This window comes from Camelus bactrianus, chromosome 5 (assembly GCF_048773025.1).
Source record: "Camelus bactrianus isolate YW-2024 breed Bactrian camel chromosome 5, ASM4877302v1, whole genome shotgun sequence".
NCBI lineage: Eukaryota > Metazoa > Chordata > Mammalia > Artiodactyla > Camelidae > Camelus > Camelus bactrianus.
The window spans coordinates 53885526-53908868 of record NC_133543.1 but is presented as its reverse complement, the minus strand read 5'-3'; the positions used below and the strand labels follow the sequence as shown (position 1 = coordinate 53908868).

The following is a 23343-nucleotide window of genomic DNA, read 5'->3' as shown; positions in this document are numbered from 1 at the left end:
TTACCATCTGTACTTAATTTTGGAATATAAAAAGGTCCATAGAAAACACCCTTTATGATTATTTTGTCTAATAACAGATATGAAACAATACAAACATCCCAGTCATAAAAATATAATGTGTTTCGAGCAGTCTGGCTTACATATTAAAACACAGTTTTTCAAAACAAAAGACCAGGGGAGGAGTGAAATGCTGGGTTACCAACACGTCTGTTTAATAAATGGCTAGAGAACTGAGTTTTTAGTTTAAAATGTATCCCTCTAACCCTCACCTCCCCGCAAAACAAAACCCAAAAAACCAGAACTCACCCACAGGCTTCCTATAGGCAGTAATGATAACATCACTTTTTCTCATTTCTCTCCTGGATAAACCCTGGGCTAAACTGTCCTCTGTTAAGAACTTTATTAGGTTGGTATTACATTTATACAAAATGAAGTCCAGGACTGTAAATAAACATGCTTGAGGCTTCCACGAAAACACAGAAAGAGAAACAAGCTCCCTGCGTGGGAAAACACTGGTAAATACGTGGATAAAACAAGCTGAAACTTACACCAGACACTTCTCCCAGGTCCAGCTCGGCAGTAGCCCCTAAAGGTACATTCTAGTTTTTTTTAATCCACGTTCTGCTCTTCGCGCTGATGGGACTACTCAGACACATGGTCAAGTTGCAATCAGCTTCTCCCTCAGTGATGTATGAGAGCTGGGCTGATTTATCGTGTCTTTCTGCAGCATATTAGCACTAATGTTCCTGCGTCTGCATCCTACCTTTCTTTAGCCGTAGCCCCGGCTTTATCATTGGTAATCTAAATTAAAGAGCCAGTGAGCAGAGCAGGGCTGTTGTCCCCCACCCCTTCTGGTTTTCCATGAAACAATTGCCAGGCAGTCATTCCCGGACAAGGATTCCACTGTTTATTCTATCCAGCCTCCTCTTCAATATCCCATTGAGACTGAAAGTCAGTTGCAAAAGGATAGGTCCAGGGAGACTGACTGTCTTAGTTCAAAGGTCTATTTATGATTTATTCTCTAAAACGGTACAGATGGCCTCAGGAAATACTAGAGAGAGCCGTCATTTGCCAGTTTTTCAGCTCAGAATATAGAATTGACAATATTTACAAACACAAAGTAAATTAATTCTCCACTTACTGCCCAGGGTACAGTACACATTTCAGTGACTTCTTTTTTCCCTGAGAAATCACTTCCTTTTCCCATCGATATTTATTTCACACACACACGCTTCAGTGTTTATTTTAATGCAGAATATGAGTGCTATGATTTAGCAAGTTGCACACAAGAAGCATAAAATCCTATAAAAATCTGAAGAAATCCAACAAACCATTATTAACCTTGTAACCTTTGATCAACAAACAGTAGACGGAGCAGGAGCAAAAGGCTGTATTTAATTCAGCCGATGTCAGTTACTTTCTTTAAGACATATTTAAAATTTTCTCAGTCTCAACAAATGTTTGGGAAGAGGAAACATAATTCTACATTTTCATATGAAAGTTTTTAATCTCCTGAAACCATTGCTGTCTTAGCAGCGTCTCAGTGCTTTTAACTTAGATTTCCCAATGATTACTGAAATAATATTAAGATTATTTTCCACATTTTAAACAACAAAACTTTTTAACTCTGTTAAGCAACAGCATTTGGTGGATAATAAAGTATAACAAGTTTCATCTCTGTTTTTGTGTATTTTTGTTAAAATGTGATTGTTTTAATACTTTTAAACATGTATACTGCATTTTAAATTTTCCTTTTAAAAATTAACAAGTTATGACACATCCATTTCCATATAGACATAAAATATGGACTTGCCAGTTTTAGATTTATAATGTTAAACTCTTAAATTCCTTGATATTTGCATTGCCTCAGTTTTTCATTACTAGAACAATGTCTGCTATCAGAGATGCAAAATACTCACATTCCAGGCCCTTGCATACACACCCCCTGCCCCGATCCCTAAAAAACTTTCTGCTTCTCAACTTTTTTTTTCAGAATTACAGTCAGGAGAAATAATACTCAGGAGGGCTGCTGGAAGAACATCCAGGCTATCAGTTCTTCTGGGTTGCATCCCTGAGTTAAATGTTTAAATTCATATAAGAATTTCTGCACTCCAGAACTTGTTTATACAGAACTGTTCCGCAAACATTCAGAGTAATTATTTTAAAAATTTAAATCTGGGCTTGTCACTTGGTTGCTTAAAACTCTGCATAGCTTCCCGTTATTCTTCGGATGAAAGCCAAAATCTTTATCACGGCCTTTAAGGACTCAGTTCTGTTTCACTCAGAAGATAAGCCCACCTTCCCAGAACTGACTGGCTGGGAGTCAGAACCATCCATCAATCAAGTATTGAACCCCTGCTCTTTATTGGCCAGTCAGCTGGAGCACGGTATCTGAGCACTGGCGTGGGATGCGGAGAGAATTCCAAGAGCAAATACATAGGCCTTTGCCTTTAGTTTGAAAGTAATATACATGAAGAAGATTGCCCTACTTTACAAATCAGCTTACAAACTATGACAAAATCAGTATGAAGCAAGTCAGACTCAAAAAGCAAAGTGAAGCTAAAATCAAGGGGTAAGAAGAATAAGATGAAATTAAACACTTGATGAATGTTAACTGAAACTGACTTAGGCTAGAGGAGAAAAAGGGAAACAATTAAGAAGGGGCAGAAACTCCAAAACAAGTATTGTTCATTTGGTGTTGTTATGCTTCTAAGGCCTATGGGTCACATCAGCTAAACTAGTCTTACATTTTTTTAAAGTCAACTATCCCAAGATCGTGGTTGTGAGTTTCTTCAATAAATACTTCCTATACTTTCATTATATTACTGTTGATATTACTCTCCTTCAAAAATTCTCTTTATTTTAATCACAAAAAGAACCATATGATAAAATTCCCCAGTTTCTAAGTAAGATGGCCAAGGAGCCCAACACCATAGAACCCTGAAAACATGAGATTTTTTCATAACTTAAAGGTCTACTTTGCAGTTAGCCACATAATCCTTTCATGCAACTTGTATATAAGCTCATACATAGAATAATGTAGAAACCCAGAGATACATGAAGCATCCACTGAGTAACAAAATCTTGAGACAAGTCCAGGGCGTAAGGCATTGACATCACAAGGCCCCACAAGGCCCAGAACATGTCCTATGCTTCTTGCCATTGTCCTCATAATTCATACCATTCAAACCTCCCCTTGGAAGAAATCTGACTCTAGAACCAAACTACTGTGTTGCAATCCTATGATTGGATGGAAGTCTCCCACTTACCAGCTGTGTGACCTTAGGTAGAGGACTTAAACTTACTGGAGCGGGAGTGTGTTTTAAACTCATCTGTAAAGTGGGATGAGAGGAGTTCTGCTTCATGAAAGTAACTCCTTCTAAGAGATAATAATTATAAACTCCAGATAAAATATAAAAAAACAAGGATAACAACATCTATCTGAGGGCATTGCAGAGTGACCGAGAATAGGCAGAAACTAAAGGGGGTTGACACTTGGGAAAATGGCTCTCCATGGATTATCCATGTTTTGCAGCTTTTCAGCTAAGGGCAGGAGCAACTGGTCAGTTCTGCAGAGTGGCTATATCTCAAGTAGAAACTTGCTATCTTACTCATTGGAGTTCAGAGAAGATAGTAGCTGAAAAATGAGGGGGGAAATCCAGAGAGAAGAGAGCCATAGAGGGGAAGCTCCAAATTCAGTACGTAAAGATCAGATTAAATCTCTGGCTGATTCCAATACATGTTGGAGCAGACTTCAAGCAGCCCAGCTAAGGTAAAAAGAACTAAACAGTCTGCTGCTGTCTGTCATAGGGAAGACATATTTGGAATTTGGAATTTGAGATCTATCAAGCTAATTGCCTGCTAAAACAGAAAATTAATACTATTTACAGGTATATGAACAAATTCAGAACCTCTGTAACATTTCACTTCCAATGTCCAAGGTACATTCCAAAACTACTAGAATGTAGAGAAATAGGAAAATGTAACCTATCTCAAAAGACATGGTAATCCATAGAGACCAACTCTGGTATGATGCAGATACTGGAATTAGCAGACAAAGATTTTAAAGCAGTTATTCTAACTATGCTAAAGGATAGTTAAAAATCTCAGCAGAGAAGAGGAAACTATAAAAAGAACCAACTGGAAATTCTATAATTAAAAAATACAATAGCTGAAAAAAAATTCACTGGCTAGACCTAACAACAGATTGGAAGAAAATAATAAAAGTATCAGTGAACTTGAATACAGAACAAAATAAATTATCTAATCTGAAGAGAGGAAAAAAAACTTTAAAAATGAACAAAACCTGAGGGTCTACTCCTACACTGCTGGTGGGAATGTAAATTGGTGCAGCCACTACGGAGAACAGTATGGAGGTTCCTTAAAAAACTAAAAATAGAGTTACCATATATCCAGCAATCCCACTCCTGGGCATGTATCCAGACAAAACTAATTCAAAAAGATACACGCAGGCCAATATTCATAGCAGCACTATTTACAGTAGCCAAGACACGGAAAAACCTAAATGTCCATCAACAGATGACCCGATAAAGAAGATATGTACATACAATGGCATACTACTCAGTCATAAAAAGAACGAAATAATGCCATTTGCAGCAACATGAATGGATCCGGAGATTATCATACTAAGTGAAGTAAGTCAGACAGAGAAAGACAAGTACCATATGATGTCACTTATATGTGGAATATACAATATGATACAAATGAACTTATTTACAAAACAGAAACAGACTCACAGACATAGAAAACAAACTTACAGTTACCAGGAGAGAAAGGGATTGGGGAGGGATAAATTGGGAGTTTGGGATTTGCAGATGCTAACTACTATATATAAAATAAACAACAAGGTTCTACTGTATAGCACAGGGAACTATATTCAATACCTTGTAATGGCCTATAATGAAAGGGAATATATATATATATGTGTGTGTGTGTGTGTGTGTCACTATGCTGTACACCAGAAATTAATACAACATTGTAAATCAACTATCCTTCAATTTTAAAAATATGAGTTTAAGATTAGCAGATATAAACTGCTACATATAAAATAGATAAATAATGTCTTACTGTATAGCACAGGGAACTATATTCAATATCCTGTAATAAATCATAATGGAAAAGAATATGAAAAAGAATATATATGTACGTGTGTGTCTGTATATACACATATTCTGCTATACACCAGAAACTAACACAACAGTGTAAATCAACTGTACTTCAATTAAAAAAAAAAACTGAGGGTCCAGTGTAGAATATAATAGCATAAATCTAATGTGTATTTAATTGAAATCCCAGAAAAAATAGGAGAGGAGCAAAAGGGCAAAAAAAAATTGAAGAAATAATCCAAGTTTGCCAAAATTTGTTTTTACAAAAAGTCATAAGCTTGCAAATTCAAAAATCCTTGCAATCCCCAAACAGGATAAACAAAAAACAAAACAAAATAAAAACCCATGCCAGGGCATATCATATTCAAACTGCTAAGATTCAAAGATAAAGGGAAAATCTTGAAAGCAATCAGGGGAAATGGCATGAAGAGGATAAAATTATACTAACTTTTCATCTAAAGTAATGGAGGCTAGAAGATAACAGAATGAAACTTTTAAACTGCAAACAGGAAAAACAACTGCCAAGCTAGAATTTCATATCTGGCAAAAGTATTCTTAGACAACAAAGGCTAAATGAGGGTATCTTCAGAAAAACAAAAGCTGATCACCGGCAAATCTCACTACTTGAAATGCTGAAGAATGTTCTCCAGAGTAAAGGTAAACGACATAAGATGGTAATTTGGATCTACAGAAAGGAATGAAGATTAATGAAAGTGGTAAATACGTGAGTAAATATATAAAACACACATACACTTCTTTGAAACCCCTTAAAACACATACAATTATTTAAATTAAAATTATAGCATTATTGTAGGTTTTGTAACATAAATACGTAACAACAGCACAAAGGATGGAGAGGGCAGTAAATGGAACTAACCCCGTTGCAACGTTCCAATGCTTGACATGAAGTACTACAATATTAACTCTAAGTAGAATGTGAAAAATTAAAAATATATATGGTAATCCCCAGAGCAACCACTAAAAACTGATTCAAAGAAATTAAAAAGCCAATAGAAATACTAAAATGGAACTCCTGGCAGCCATGAATGTACCTCACTTATATCTCCCTTCTAGGAGAAACAAGCCAATGAGCAGTGAGGAGTGTAATTAGCTCACAGCATCCAAGGGCAGCAACTTCAGGATCCACTGTGAGTGAATCAAAGCCATGTTCTTTATCATTAGTCAATGACTGAACATGGCAGGGATACGAGCACTTGGCCATTTCTGCTCCACGCAAAACTGTTTACAGGCACTCTTGCACCAAGGCCTCCATCAGGCTGGAGACTTTCTCAAAATCACAATTTGAGGCTCTTTCTACTCTAGCCTTCCTTTCTTCTGCCCTCCTTTCACAGGTGTCAGATGCTTGCTCTCTCTCTTTTTTTGTCTTTTGTTGGCACTACACCCAATAGATCTCTTGCACCTGTAACTCCATCTTGGCAACTGCTTTTTGAAACAAACTAATGCAGAATTCTAAAAAATATTCAGTTAACCCAAAATAAGGCAAGAAAGGAAGCAAGAGGAAGAAAAAAGCAGATGGGACACAGAGAAAACAAATAGCAAACTGGCAAATCTAAATCCAATCACATAAATAATTATATTAAATATAAATTGATTAAATATTCCAATTAAAAAGAAAATTGCCAGATTGGATAAAAAATTAGAACTAATCAATATGTTCTCCTTACCTTTAAATACAGAGAACAGATAATCTGAAAATAAAAGCATGGAAAAAGAGAAAGCATAAGAAAGCTAGAGTGGCTATGTTAATAGCGTATGAACTGGATTTCGAGTCACAACGTATTACCAGTCACAGAGACACTTTATAATGATAAAAGAGGCAATTTATTTGAAAGAAATAAAAATAATAAATGTATATATGCCTAATTATAGAACATTTTAAAGCAAAAATTGACAAAATTATTGAATAAGTAGACAAATCCACAATCCTAAGTGGAGATTTTAAGGCTGGTCCCTCAAAAACTGACAGGACAACAAGACAAAAAAAAAAAATTAGTAAGGACAATGGAAAACTTAAACATCACCATCCAGTACACTGACTTAATTGCCATTTATAGAATACTGCTTCCAAAAACTGCAGAATAGACATTCCTTCCAACTGTACACAGCACATTCACCAAGACAGACCATTTGGTGTGCTATAAACAAGTCTCAATAAATTCTAAAGACTGAATTTCTACAAAATATGTATTCTGACTATAATTCAATTAAACTCAAAGCAATAAGATGTTTAGAAAACCCCAAATATTTGGAAATTGACAACAAACTCCTAAAGGACTCGTGGGCCAAAGAAGAAATCACAGGGGAAATATAAAAATATTTTAAGGTAAATAATAATGAAAATGCAACATATCAAAATTCATGTGACAATTAAAGCAGTGCTTAGAGGGAAACTTACAGCTTTAAATGTTTATAGTGGAAAAGAGTGAAGGTATAAAAGCAATGATGCTGGGTCCACCTAAGAAGCTAGAAAAAAGAGCAAACTAAATACAAAGTAAGTAGAAGGAAATAATAATTTTTTTTTAAAGAGCAGAAATCGATGGAATAGAATATAGAAAAAGAGGAAATTAAGAAAACCAAAAGTTGCTTCTCTGAAAGATTAACAAAATTGATAAACTCCTAGCTAGACTGATCAAAAAAAATTTTTAAGAGAGAATACAAATTACCAGTATCAGGAGTGAAAAAGAAGATATCTCTAGAGATCCTTATATATTGAAAGTATAATAGACAACTTTACGTCAATAAATTTGAATACTTAGATGAAATGGACATATTTCTTGAAGAACAGAATTTACCAAAATTACCACAACATAAAATTAAAAATCTAATTTCTCAATACCTATTAAAGTAATTGAATATACTATCAAATCCCTTCCCATAAAGAAAACTCCAGAACAAATGGTTTCATGGTGAATCCTATCAAACAGTTAAGGAAAAAACTGTATTAATCTTACACAAACCTTTTCCAAAGAAGTGGAGCAGGATGGAACACCTCCCAACTCATTTTATGAGGCCAGTTTGACCCTGACATCTAAATCTAACAAAGATATTATAAGAAATTACAGCTCAGTATCTATGACTATAGACACAAAAATCCCAACAAATATTAGCAAAAAAAAAATCTAGCAATACAAAGAGAGGAAAATCATCCTGTTTTACATCGTGACCAAATACAGTTTGTCTCAGGAATGAGATGCAGCTTTAATACTTAAAGATCAATTATTATAATTTACTATATTACCAGAATTTTTTAAAATGTAGAATCTTAATACATACAGAAAAAGCATTTGATAACATTCAATACCAATTCATCATAAAAACTCTCAGCAAATTAAAAACAGAAAGGGATTTCCTCAGTCTCCAGTTAAAATCATATTTAATGGTGACAGGTTGAATGTTTTTCTCTAAGATCGGTAACAAGGAAAGAATGTCCTCTCTCACCACTTCTATTCACCTTGTGCTGGGGGTCCTAACCAATACAGTAAGGTAGGAGAAATAAATAAAAGGTATGAAGTTTAGAAAGGAAGAAATAAGACTCTCATTGTTTGCAGATAATACAATTGTTTATACAGACAAATCGTAATAAATCTAAAATGGGATAACAGTACCTACCTCATATACTTGTTATAAGAATCAAATGAATTCAAATTTGAAATGTGTTTAGAACTGTGCCTGACACCCAGTAAGTCCTAATAGATAAGCATTAAGTAAAAAATTTTTAAGTACATCTAATATAAAATCTGGGAGTGTTCCATATTAGCTTATTGACAATGAGTATAGATTTATTTGTCAGAATAGCTAAAAGAGAGCCACTTTAAGTAATAAGACGATCTTTGGTCTGGGGCCCAGTTTATAAAAGAGTTCAGGGCAAGTAATACTTGGGATGCCCAGAGAATGGCCAGTTCTCACCGACATTCCTAAAACAGAAGACGGAGTTTGTTACCGTGACACTGTCTACAGAGTTACTTCTTTTAAATGTGATCTGATATGTCTATACAGTTATATAAACAAGTCCAGTAGCTGTGTTTAATGAACCCATACCTTGCTGTGATCTATAAGTACTCTCATGGTATCCATGAAAGACATGTAAGTGAAAAAAAGATGACAACGAGCATAATTGTATTTACAGTATAATTTAATTTTCAAGGCAAAGAAGATATGCATATATGATAACTGCACTGATATGTGCGCAGAAAAATTTCTGGAAATAGCCACATAAAAGTGTTCATAGTGGAGAGCCCAATATAGTGGGAGTGGAAAGGATTTTCATTTTTTAACTTAATATCTTTGGCATATTGTTTGAATTTTTAATAATATTGGTATTTTTACTTTGTGATTTAAAAAATAAAGAAAAGTCTCTTACTAATGCAAAAAATGTATCAACACTTAAAAGTCACCATGTTTATAGAGTTTATTTGTTTTCTAAGTCAAACAAGATGAAAAGGATTCTTCCTTTGTGTTCTTTAAACAAAGGTAGAGTGTTATTTTAGAAATCAAGAGCACATTCCAAATGTTTTTGTCCCTAAGATCCCTCCCAGCATCCCCACTTCCCTGTACCCCAAGTGGGCAGTGGGGAGAATTAAAAACCCAGGTCGAGTCAAAGGTTCAGTCTGTCTTTACAGGCAGGCTCATCAGAACACAGAGCACTGAGAAAGCAAAAGGCTTGATGCCCTGCGAGCCTGCTTCACTCTAATTCATGCCTTCTGCCTTCTGAACCAATCCAGGAACTGGTTCTTCCTACTCCCTGGATGCTTAGAAGGCCCAGAGAGGAATACAGATCAGAGACAAGCCATTGCCACTGGAAGCACAGAATTTTAAGTAGAATGACCTTAGAAAATGTCTAATCTATCTACAGACAACCACTTTCCAGGTAAGGAAATGGAAGTCTAGAGATGTAACTTGCCCAAGGTCATGGGGTTACTAAGTGACCACAGCAGGTCTCTCGAGCCCCAGGACAGCATCCTTTCTATGATGATGGGGCGGGGGGGGTCTCAAAGGCCCTACTGATGCTGGACCAGGGGCCAGAACCTCATGAACAGAGTATACTAGAATGCAGGCTTGATCGGGAGTGGAAGGGAGTTATCTCCCTGCCTTTATCATGGTTCCTCAAACTGGAGTGCAGACATCAAAAACCAATTCTGTTATTCATTTACTTTCATTACTAGTGTTCCATAAGATGCATGCACACTTTCTCTACAAATAAGCCATAAAAGAGGGAATGTTTCCTATTTGAGATATGCCTTCTGGCCACATCATTCAGAGATGCTTTTAGTATATAACTAACACTAATGAATGTTAGAATGTTTTCCACATTTTGATTATAGGCATTAGGAAACCTGGAGATATTTAAATTAATGCAATGTGTACTATTATGCTCTATCATATTGGGTTTTTTTTTTTATAGTGAGAACTATGAATCAGTTTCTAAAGTTTAGGAGGTAAACCAATGATTAGGTTCTGAAATTACTTAAAATCAATAAATCTAAGACTAATTTAATCAAATTGCCTTGCAAACTTGTTCAGAACCATAAAGACATACCTTATTCCTCTCTATTAAAAAAAAAAAAAAAAAAGCTCCCAAAGAACAATCAGAGCAGCACTCCCAAAGATCATGAGCTAAAACCCGTGTGTAAAATCTACAGTAATTGACAGGCAAGTAAGAAATCATCCTCACCTATTTATCAATATAACTTCTCTAAAACCTTCTCCTAGAGGTGGTCATTTATTCACACTGATTACTAGTTATAATATACTCAGAATAATAAAACTGTTGCCTTTATTTAACATCACATTTTCCCACTAGTAATAGACAAGCCTTCCAACAAATTATCATAAGTTCCTTAAATGCATCAGACACATGGTCCCTTTATACATATCCTCAAGTCTGTAGGAATACATCTTGGGGTTAAGGAGAGGCATGCCTACATTCTTCGTAAGAAGCTAAAGGAGGACGTGTAAGTGACAGCCCCTGACTAGACACTTCGTTATTAATGGTCTTCCAAAACTAAAGCATTTTAAAACTTTGATCTTTTGTGAAAACTCAGTAGGATGATTAAAAAAAAAAAAAAAACAAATCTTCCAGCTGAACAAACAGACTAGGGCGGAAAGAGCATCTCCTTAGCATTTGCCACGGAAAGTATCATCTGCCCAGACTCCACCCTGGTGTTTCATTAAAGTGGTGTCGTTCAAAATATGCAAATAACAGTAATAATCTGAACAAACAGATGAATTAGGTGAGCCTCTATAGGCAATTTACTCAAGGTAATTAAGAATGCTAAGTCAAACAAATTATTATTTTAAATGGCAAGTAAGCTTTAATTAAACTTGATTTCTACACTAAAATGAAACTACTAACTCAACAGAAGGGATCCAGTGTGAATTAAAAGGCAAAGTGTCAGGAAGGGAAAAAAAGAACGTACATTCTGACTTTTGATTCACAAGATTAGGACCAGGTATTGCTGCATTTTCATCGGCGCTAACACAGAGAGAAGTATTTCTGTGTATGAACTGAGAATTGATATAATGTATTTGGGGTGCCTCAAGCATGAGCACATTTTAAATGGTAAAGAAACAAAATCAACCCAAACCCAAGGTAATTTCTCTCCAACTTAGCATCTCAGTGCTTCTTCAACACTAAGAAAGGGCACCCAGCAGATTGTAGCCCACCAGGGATTGAGAGTCCTTCATGGGGGTTAGGGAGACATGGTGACCCTCAGTTGAACCTTCACAGATATGACAGCCACCAACCAAGAAAACATGTATATGAGGGACCAAACCAACGGGCCACAATCAATAACCAGGGAAATAAAGGTGCCCATAGAGAGAGGAAAATCTCCAGGTTGTCCTGAGGTGGAGAAGGCTAAAATATGGTCCGATTAAAATAGATCATACTTGTGAACTGAGTCCTACAGAACAACATAATCTTAATAATGACAATCTATGCTGAAAGCTTCAAGTATTCTCTGAGACTAGACATGTCCATGTCGCTTCCCTTTTTAATATTTTGTCCCAGTAATTTTAACGGGACTCTGATCAGATCCCAACCACCAGCACTGGCAAAGCAGTGACGCCCTCACAGAACCACCTGTTTTCTTCTCCACATGAAGCACCTTGCCTGGTTTAGCCTCCTGCGTCTTCTATCTTCCACCTTTGGCCCAGTGTCCTGCAGGAACACACACGACGTGTCCTGTCCCCTTTGTTCCTGGCTTTCCAGTCAGGCTGGATGACCCAGGGCTGGAGTCAAGGAGCAAGCTAAGAGTACGAGCCGGGTGGTGGCAGGACAGAGCAGGGAGGGGCCTGGGGAAGCCATTATAAGTCACCACCTCTGGCATCTGGACCCAGTCACCCTGCCACGCAGGACCATTTTCATACAGTTTCCTTACACAGTCTGCCTGCAGACTGATCCCTAGGGATACTGTTAAAATACTAATGACAGTGGTAAGGAGTTGGTGTCAAGCCTGTGTTCCAAGGAGCAGAGAGAACTGCATCCCAATGTATTTTCTCTCCCAGACTTGGGCCTTCACTCTGGAGAGGCTCACATGCAACTGCTGACCCTGTAACTCGAGAGGGAAGAGCAAGTGTGTCCAGAACTCCGGAGACCTGACGAGGCCAGTGTGTCCATGTCTTCTATCTGCTCCTGCCCCTGGCCAGAACGGGAGTCATTCGTTTGTTCATCAAATAACCGCTGGGCACTGTTGGGCCCTCCATGATGCTCAGGGTATATAGCAAGACACCATTCTGTCCTCAAGTTGCCCACATCCCACAGACAGGAGAGACATGCAAACAAGCATTCACCAAAAAATGTGCAGAAAACTCAGGATGGAATGGGAGCACCTGGACAGGGTGGGGGGCGGGGCGGGGAGCATGGAGCATCTGAGGAGTGAGAGGGTCTGGGGAGGGAACAGAGGGGACCAAACATCAGTCGCATTGGAATGTTTCTACTCCTTTGACCCACCAGAAGGGGAGCCATGCATGACATGAAAAGAGCTTTGTCCCGCCTCTTGCATTAGAGCAGAAATTCCAAGAGTGCTGGGGCTTGGTGTGCCCAGAGGGCTCAAGAGATTATCTGCTGAATAAATGAATGGTCTAAGAAGTTGGATCTGCCCTGGGACTTTTTTGGACAGAATGTTGGCTAATGAGGATCTTAGAGGTCATCTAACAGTCCAACCCTCTAGAATTGATAGATAAGAGACTTCTTTTAAAATGTTTGCACTCTGGGGAGGGTATAGCTCAGTGGTAGAGTGTGTGTTTAGCATGCAGGTTCCTGGGTTCAATCCCCAGGGCCTCCATTAAAAAGGAATGAAAGAAACTTAATTACCTCCCCACCGTTAATTAAATAAATTGTACAATTTTTTTAATATTTGCACAGAGTAGCAGAGTTGCACAGAGGAAGTATGCTGGGTCCATAAAATGTTTGCAGGTGAATGGATAGATAAAATGCAGTAGATTCAGTCAACGGACTACTACTTGGCCAGAAAAAAGGAACTACTGGCACATAGTACACCATGGATGAATTTCAAACTCCTGCTCAATGAAAGGAACCAGACACAGACCACATTTCACATGATACCATTGATATGAAATAGCCAGAAAAGGCAAGTTTATAGAGACAGAAGGTAGATCCGTGGTTGCCTGGAGCTGGGGGTAGAACAGGGTTAGCCGTAACGAGGCTACTGGGTTCTTACTGGGAGGATGAAACTGTTCTAAAGCTGGACTATGCTGATGGCTGCACTACCTTGTAAAAAGACTAACTGAATTGTACGCTTGAAACGGGTGAATTTTATGGTACGTAAAATATACCTCAAAGTTGTTTAAAAAGGTTTGCAAAGGGGGTCATAAGTTATAGGTTTGCCCTTGTGATGCTAATGGGGGGGGGGCTGCCATGTTGTTGGAAAAACAAAGATGGGAGCCCAGATTTGAAAAGAAGCCCCCATGTCCTAACTCCCAAGGTCAGTGGCTTCCACTCTCCTTCCTAAAAAGTCCACTCATAGACAGAAAGCAGATTAGTGGTTGCCAGGGCTTCAGGGAGCAGGAAGTGGGAAGTGACTGTTTAATGCATATGCGGTTTCCTTACGGGGTGTTGAAAACGCTCTGGAACTAGACAGTGGTAATGGTTGTAAAACGTTCTAAATGTGCTTCTTGCCACTGAATTGTACCCTTCAAATGTTAAAGTGGTAAATCTCATGTTAGGTGTATTTTTACCACAAATTTTAAGTCTACTTTTTGTTTTTTTTTTAAAAGGTCACATTTGAGGAACATTTTCACGTTTCCCTTTCAGCTGCCAAATCCATTCCTGGTAGCCACAGAGGGGCCAGTGCCGTCCCCAGCCACCTCATGTCCGGATGTTTAGTCCAGGTGACAGTGCAGCTCTAAGCAGTCTGTTTGCTGCACGCTATCATCGCCTTTCCCCTGGTTGGCAAATGTCAGACATTAATTAAAAAGAAAAAAATCTGGGCTTGGTTTGCATTTTAATCCTGCCCACTTGAAACTGGCTGGCATCATTCAAAACAACACACGAAGGGACGTTCCCAGAGCTGTCAGGCCATCTCATTAAGTGTTGTTACCGTGGCTTCTTGGCTCCCTGGGAGTGTAGGAGGCAATGACCCCTCCTGGCACGTATTTAACCACGGTATGTTATGAAACACTTGCTGCTCAGTCAGAAATACCACAGGTCCAGAAAGCTCTAGGACTCCCTGTTTCCAAATAATCCGAAAGCAGCTCAAGCCTGGCCTAGAATCACTTCCACTGATCCCTGTTACAAATGTCCTAGGTCGCTGCTATCAATGGTGATTCCTGGATTACTTCTTCCCACCACTATCATCTGCCTCAGTATTCCTACCAGACGAGCTGTAAGGTTAATTAAAACATTCTTTCCTTTTTCCTAATAAGAGGACAGTTGCTAAAGAATTAGTAAGTTGCCCAAGGATGCCAATTTCTTTAGAGCTAGAACCAGGGTCAGAACACGCTCAGGATTCATGTATTTGATTGGTGCTGTACCTAGAAAGTAAGAATGACCAGCTGCAAGATATTTTCTACCTCCAAGACAATGTTATAACAGATACTTTCATTTTGGAATTGCTTAAAATATGTCTGGTATTCCCCTTTGGTAACTCTAAGTTTGTCTTCTATCTCTGGGAATCTCTTTCTGTTTTGTAAATAGATTCATTTGTGTCATTTTCTTAGATTCCACATATAAGTGACATCATATATTTGTCTTTCTTTCTCTGACTTTCATTTAGGTCCAGCACAGGAAACTATATTCAACAGCTTGTAATAACCTATAATGAAAACGAACATGAAAAAGAAAGTACATCTGTATAACTGAATCACTATGCTGTACACCAGAGACTAACTCAACATTGTAAATCAACTATACTTCAGTTTTTAGAAGATGCCTGGTATTGAATGGACTAAAAAACCCTTCAGGTTTCCACTTGTGAAATAATATTTGGAGAGCAAGTACTAAACGCCAACTGTCTAAAAGACCTCCTCAGAGGGAATACTTCCTTACTGCCAGCAAAAATCACAGGGACATGCTGTAGCTGAATTTTTTAATTGTGTTTTTGAGATACTGGATAATTTTCTGACCATTAAAGGCAATTCCAGCCAAACCTAACAGTAAAATTGAATCTCTTGCTTGAGAAGCATACAGCTGATTTACTGTGAGGTATAGGAGAGGAAGGAGGCAAATGGGAGGAGGCAAGAAGTCCAGGAGTCATTCCCACTCCGTGAAAAGCAGAGTCTGCCTTCATAGTAGAAAAGCTTCAGATGGAAGCGTGTCTTACTTTCCAAGTGCCTCTCTCCAGGGCCCATTCTCCCAGGTGGCACCTGAAAACCATCAACAAGCATTAGAGATTTAACCCAGCCTCATGGGCCCAGCCTGGGACGTTGAGAAGAGGTTCCCAAGAGAGGACAGGGTGAGGCCACCTCCACTCTGCCCCTGGGAGATCATGCCTGTTTGGAGTCTCCCAGGGTGCTGGGCACACCCAGAGCACACAGGCTTGCCTGGCAATGCATACTGGCCAACCATGAAACACAGCCTGTCTTGGGGTGTGTGCAGGACATGGAGGGTGTATACATCAGTTGCATTCAACCTTAAAGACACTAGGCTGATCCTGACTTCCCACTCAGTCCTTAAAGTCTTAGCCATTACTGAGTAGTCCACCCTAACACTGCACATAATTCTGGGAGATAAAATAGACAGTATCAGAAGCTAAGAGAATAGCAGAGAGGGCCAAAAAAACAAGGCTCCATCGTTAAGTGGGTAGAACAGGAGCCGTGCAAGAGATCCAGCAGAAACACAGCGCTGCAAACCGGGCTGATCGGGCCGGCCGGGCCCCCTCAGGGGGGTGGCCACCCGTTCCTCTGCCTTCCAGCACTGCACGCTCAGTTAAGAGAACAGCTTTCCTCACTAGAGGAAGATTTTTCTTTAAAGACATGGCAGTAGCTCCTCTCCTGCTCGGAACCTCTGAACCAGCTCTCATAGGAATAGAGTCATAAACAAAAAGCAAGCAAATACAGATGCTTAATGGAAAGGAAGACATAATAATGAGCAATTTGGACCAAGGATAATCTGACCATAATGCTCCTCGTGCTCAATGGTTTCAATGGGCTAAGATTGTAAGAAAAATTTGAATTACAGATAAAGCACTAAGGACGAAAGGACACAAGACAAAGTACTAAAAATAAGACAGGTTTTCAGCACTTCAGAGGGTGAAAAATGTGACATTATTTCATCATTCCTCAGCCTATTAATTTCTCCACTAATGTTAGTATTTTTAAACTTTTATACTAATATTTAACTTTTCATATATACATAAATTAACCTCTTGAATTAGACAGTCACCTCTGGGCCCAAAGCCCATATGTTGTATGTTTTGGATGTCATTTGAATGTGCCCCTGTTAAATATTCAATAAATATTCTATGAATAAGTGAAATTTCTTCCTAAAATCTAAAATGGTGGTAAGTCCAATGACTTGGCTTTGAAGGAAGCAGAATCATTTCTTCTAATTTACCATCATTAACAGCCACGGTAGATTTCTTTCGTTAAAAGTACAAATGGAGATTCTCAGTTTGTTGCTGGTAATTTGAGGGTGGGGATGGGAGATCTGTACCAGAGGGGGCTGCTCTCTGCTTGGTGTACAGGAATCAGTGGAAGGCTTAGGAGACAATCTTACTTATTGCCCACTTTTGAAAACTGTGGCTAAATTAATTTGTGCTTAAGAAAAAAATAAGTAGAGAACAACATACGGTACAAGCAGATGGAGTTGGTTTTCTCCAATACACGATTCACACAGTTCTTCCTCCTGACCCCCACGACTGTGTGCTTGCTGTACTGTGCATGTGCCATACCATTCTGGACTTTAGATACATTTGCACATGTGTGAACAAGACGCCTAGGGCAGAGAAAGTGTCTGAGGGGCACAGGATCTTCAGCCTGTATCAAAAATGTACATATAAAGTTTTCTGGAATTGCCTCCAAACAAGAGAGATTCTACAATTAAAAAAACCATACGTATGCTGTAAAAAGAACTAAACATGGAAGTCATCACCAGCATGCTTAGAAAGCTCTTTAGTTTATTTAAGATATTCACCTTATTCCACACATGAGACTCCTTAGACAAAGCAGCCTCTGGATTCTTCCTGTCTTTTGGTCATAAATCAAATATCCAAAGCTGATATATTACTTCATTCTCTCCAAGTCAATCACTTGAGAATGAAGACAAATTGCAGGGTGAACAAAGGTGGGAAGTGGTGGATTATCTTCCACCCTGATTTCCCAGTGGACTTGGAGGTTGGATCATTTGATCATCCTGGTACAACGGACCGCCACCATGACTCTGATCTCCCTACAACGTGTGTGGAGGTTGAAGTGAGGAAGATATTTTCGAGGAGGCTGTTCTTTCACATCATGATTTGTACAGAGAAATAAACACATCTCATCTCTCAGGAAACCAGAGGGGAGACCCTCCAACAGGCCACTTCTTGTAGGAAAATATGTATAATAGCATGAAGGGTTAAAAAAAAAAACAAAAAACAGTGGCCTTCTTGTGTACAAGGTGTTCTCTTCTTAAGTATCTCTTGATTTTTCACCTCAGGGTCTCACAAGAAACATGACCAACACAGTAGGATTGGAGAACTTAACTCGATGTTATAGATTCCAATTTTGTCATAAATGTCACTGAGAATGAAATGTTACACCAAATTTGGGCTGTTGCTCTCCAAGTGAATGTGTTTCTCACATACTATTGCATTACAGGGGGTTGAAACTGGTTTGTTGTTGTTGGTGGTGGTGGTGGTGGTTTATTTGTTTATTGGTTGGTTTGTTTGGTTGGTTGGTTGGATTGTTGCTGACACTGCTTGACCACAGGACAGTAAGAGACAAACAGTGTGGTACAGATCATGAGGTTTGAAATCAGACAGGACTAGTTTAAATCCTAACTCCTTCATTTTACATCCAGCCTGAGGCAAGTTTCTAGGCTCTCCAAGCCTCAGACTTCTTACTTATAAAGTGGGTTAATAATCCCTGCTGGGGTCAGGGTTATTAAGAGGATTGAATGAGACAATTATATACGGTACCTACTTAGCATAATGACAAATCTATATAGCTAATTTTGTATTTATTATTATTACTTCATTAAGTCATAGTTAGGATTAAACAAAATAACATGTAAAAGTACTTAACAAGGGTCTTGACATATAATAAATCCTAATGCCCATATTCTAGAAGAACAGAGTCTACCACACGATATGAGCCATCTTCCTCACACACCCCAGGGAGTGTTCTTGCATGACGGTTCTCCTGGCCACATGTTTCTTTGTGCCACTAAAGCATACAGAGGTCTGTCTCAGGCATGTACCAAATCCCTGATGAATCTCCTACTCTGGATGAACTCCAACAATGCTTCTCAGTTGCCAAGAATCACAAGAAATAGAAACAAGCACCAGGATGTTCAGATCTGCAATGAGACTGCTGGTAAACATTACTTTGATGCGGCTCTTTCGGATGTTGAAAGCACTAGCATCAAAGATGCTCCCGTGTAGCCAGGAGCTATTTCCAGCCCTTCTTGCACTTCCCGGCTCTACCTGGATGAGATATGCGCGCATGAAAGCAATTTGTCATCCATGCCATTCAAATAATTATGGCCTGAGTGGTCTCCTGTGTCACATCCTCAGGGCTCTTCACATGACTCATCATCCAGCTGGAAAGCAGGAAATGCTCCATTTGGGGGAGGAAGTCAAAGGATGCCACACCTCAGGACAATACCCTTCCTACCCAAGCCGTGTTGTTATTCTCATCCACCAGGCAACGCCCAAACAGGGCATGTTTAATCACAGCTTCGGAGAGGAAGACCAGGCTGTGAGTTTACACTACTGTCTCACATCTGAGACACCATCGTGTGACAAAGAGCGACAACCAAATGCCCCTTCCACCGACCCCATACCCAGGTGACTTCTCGTGGTTTCAAAGCACCAAACCTCCAGCCTCAAAAAAACAGAGACCTAATCCCCATTCAGCTTATTCTGGCACATCTCCTAGAAGTGATAGTCATTGGTGTAGAACTCAGTGTAGGTAGGCACAAGTCGGTGTGTCCACATGAGAAGTTTTTGGCACCCAAAAAAAGCTACTGTGAAAATTTTTGTTGCCAAAATTGTTCACCATTTGGCAATTTGCATTTTTCAAAAAAGCCTGAGTCTACACCCTGATGTGACATGGTTCACTGCCTGGAGAGTATATTTCCATTACAAAGGGTCAGGAGTTACCCCACCTTCCACTTCTATTCAGAAGGTCTGGATCACCTTCATTAAAGGTCAGAGAGAGCTGGGAAGAAAGATGCTCATCTCATCCTCTTTCCAGCCCTAGACCCACATTTCAATCTGAAAACGGACACTTTAGGAAAATGAAAAACTGGAGAGTCTTAGCTCTTTCATGACCCCAGTCTTCCACTGCCACTGTGAATCTGACTTCTGCACTGGGAATGGAGAATGGTTAAGAGATATTATTATTATAGAATTGTGTGGGGAGTTTGTAAAGCAATTTATAATTATATATTTATATATCAATAATAATAGATTAATTTATCATAAACATTGAGAATGTATTTAATAATTTATACTCATACAACATATTTCAGTTAATATCAAATTATATATATCTAAAGTTACTATCATTTAATGAAATTCCTTCACTCAATGTTTACCTATGTGCTAGACACTCACACTCTTACAATACAAGCTATGTTTTATCTCATTTTATAGGTGAGAAAACTGGGGTGTAACCTCTGGCCCAATATCACACGGCCAGGAAAAAGCAAAATCTCATTTTGACCCAAGTCTAAGACCCAAGACATGTGCTTCCCACCCTGGAAACTGCCCTCTCTATTCATTAATGAACTTGCATATCAGGACAGGCTGTGTTTGCAGTTTGATGAACAATTTAGAAATGATATTCTACAAAGATTTAAATCACTTCAGCCATATATCACTTAACCTGAGGTCTCTCGTACAGATCTCCTAACCCATCTGAACACAGTGAAGAGCTGCCCATAAGTCGCCTAAGCCAGCAAAACAAATGGGACGTTTATTTCACATATCACAGCTGGGAGAAGGCACTGTTACAAGTGTGAGTGCAACTCACTTCTTCAGGTTGATTTACGCTCGCTTTAGATGCTGTGCTATAAAGACCCGCCGGTGGGGAGGGTATAGCTCAAGTGGCAGAGTGCATGCTTAGCATACCCGAGGTCCTGGGTTCAACCCCCAGTACTTCCTTAAAAATAAATAAATAAGTAAACCTAATCACCTCCCCCTACTAAAAATAAAAATAAAGAATAAAAAGAGTGGCCATATTGTTCCCCAGTCTTGCCAGAGAAAAAACTCTAGGGAAGGGCGAGAGAGGGGGTTTCTACAGAAAAGAATATTGACTTCAGTGAACACTCAGAGCTTGGAACAAGGGGGAAAACAGGAAAACTACAGAATTCCATAATATACTGGTGCCATTTGATGTGATGGCAAAAACTCCTACACAGCTCAGAGGCCTCTGAGGGCATCAGCCAACTGAAGCAGAGAATAAAATCACAAACTCATACGGATGACATAGTCATCATGTTAGGTAAAACGTTAAATTTTGTTTTCTTCTAAGACAAAATGGGAGAACATAAATTTATAAAAATGATTTTCAAAATATTGATGTTTAAAGGAAGACTACTTCCCTTTACTGAAAATCAATCTTTTGAAGAGCTTCTCATTTCCCATATTGGTTAAAAGCTGTTTGTGTTTTTTGTTTGTTTGTTTTACAAACGAACATTTATTTATGGGGGATTGTTGTACATTTTAAAGTTTGCAAGCTTTTCTGAAAGAGGATCTCACCAACTCTGTTGTACTGTTTACTAGCACCTTTCACCCGCGTGTTAGCATTAGTCTCCAAATCAGGTTTTAATTGAGTAGTTATCTTCCTCCACCTTCAAAATATACACCTTGTCTTAACGGCTCTTTCCCCTGAGGTTTTTGAAGCTGCTTGTGCTGTCTTCCACACATAGTTAGATTCCGTTTTTCTAGAACCACTGATGGACAATACACTGAGCACCTGGGAATGATCAAATCCGGGCATGAAAGTGGAATTACTTCATCTCTTTACCCAGGATTTTTAGCTTCAACCCTACAAAAAGTATCTGATCTGTTAAGACAATAAGGGACCATGTACCAAATGCCTATCATTGATCTGGCCAAGAAAAACAGCATGTGATAAAATTTCTTAATGCATTCTTCCTTTTAGTTTTCTCCAAATAGATAAGGATGAATTATTGCTGGGAACTGTATTTGGCAACCAACAGATCAGCAACCAAGTAATTTGGGATTAGCTTCCTGAAGGAGCAGCCCCCCAGTAGCCAGAGGATAAAGACAATATTAAATGGATAAATTTTAAAAATTTCCAGGAAAAGTGGTAGATGACAAAATGCCTTTTAAAATGTTTTGTTTATAGTAACATGGCTTTAGGGATGTGTAACTAGGGCATAGTTCAAGGGAAAGAGATTAGAGAAAAAAATTAATGAATGAAATGTCTTGAGGAAGAAAATCAGAAAGCAAGTCAGGAAATGTTTTTCCAGTTAACAGTGCCTGGTCACAAAATGTATCTCTAACAGAAACTTGGAAAAGCTATCTTGATACACATGGTAAAAAAAAAGGGAGACAGTTCTTTAATTTACAAAGAGCTCTTAGAATCTTAATTATACATACAACCCAACAGACTACTGACAGAAGATATGAACCAGCCATTCAGAGATTAAAACTACAACTTTTAAAAAAATATTTTAAAAGATGCTCACTCTCAGTCATGATCAAGGAAACAAAACAACAATAAGACAACTTTTCTCTTCCCTGATAAATTTTTCAAACTTTGAAATCAGTGTTGAAGAAATGATAAAAGAAGTATACTCATACACTGTTGAAGGGAGTGTAAATTGGTCTTGGTTTTCTGGAGCATAATTAGAAAATATTCATCAGATTTTAAATTTCATATAATGTCCATGTAATTCCATAGGTAAGAACTTACTCCACAAAAGTACACTCAGATACCTATATAAGAATGTACATTGCAGCGCTGTTTATGAGAACAAAACCTACATAACTGTCAAAAGGGGAATAGGTTTAATTATAGGAATCCAGCCAGTGAAAAACTCTGCAGCATAATGTGGTTAATCTGACTGGACTGAGACAGAAGGGTCTCTAAATGGGAAAAAAGCAAGACACAGACAATATGAATGATGCAATTCCATTTATGGAAGTACATAAGTTTAAATGTTTCTAATGTATACACCATTAGATCATTATTACTCATTACAAACCATCCCAAAACTTAACGACATCATTTTACAATGACTATTACTCAATTCTGCTGGGTTCCTGGGGGAATCTTCTGTGGTGTCACCTGGGCTTACACAGGTGGCTGCAGTCAGCTGGGAGGGTGGCCGGGGGCTGGGTGGGGCTCACTGGACTTGATTCTCTGGGGCCTCGCCTGCTATGGCTGAAGTGATTGGAATGGACCATGTGGCTCTTCATCTCGGGCATCTTCACACAACGAAGGAAGCACTCCCAGAGCACACCAATGAAACTACAGGGCCTCTATGGGCCAACACTCAAAGTCAAAGCCACTCCCATAGCATTCTGCTGGTCAAAGCACATCTCAGGGCCAATCTGGAGTC

At 38.7% G+C, this 23343-nt stretch overlaps 1 protein-coding gene and 1 long non-coding RNA gene across 11 annotated transcripts in view; one reads left to right on the top strand and one right to left on the bottom strand.

Moving 5' to 3' along the window:
• The window catches only part of RAPGEF4 (Rap guanine nucleotide exchange factor 4), a 273427-nt gene that overhangs the window by 173129 nt on the left and 76955 nt on the right, over positions 1 to 23343 (bottom strand). The gene's annotated exons all lie outside the window — the stretch shown is intronic.
• Positions 8472 to 15772, top strand: LOC141577646 (uncharacterized). 2 transcript variants are annotated; one of them, XR_012506881.1, is made up of 3 exons: positions 8472 to 10014; positions 12654 to 13928; positions 15383 to 15772. It is a non-coding gene; the product is annotated as an uncharacterized LOC141577646 (long non-coding RNA). The 2 variants fall into 2 exon arrangements; XR_012506880.1 differs by lacking the exon at positions 12654 to 13928.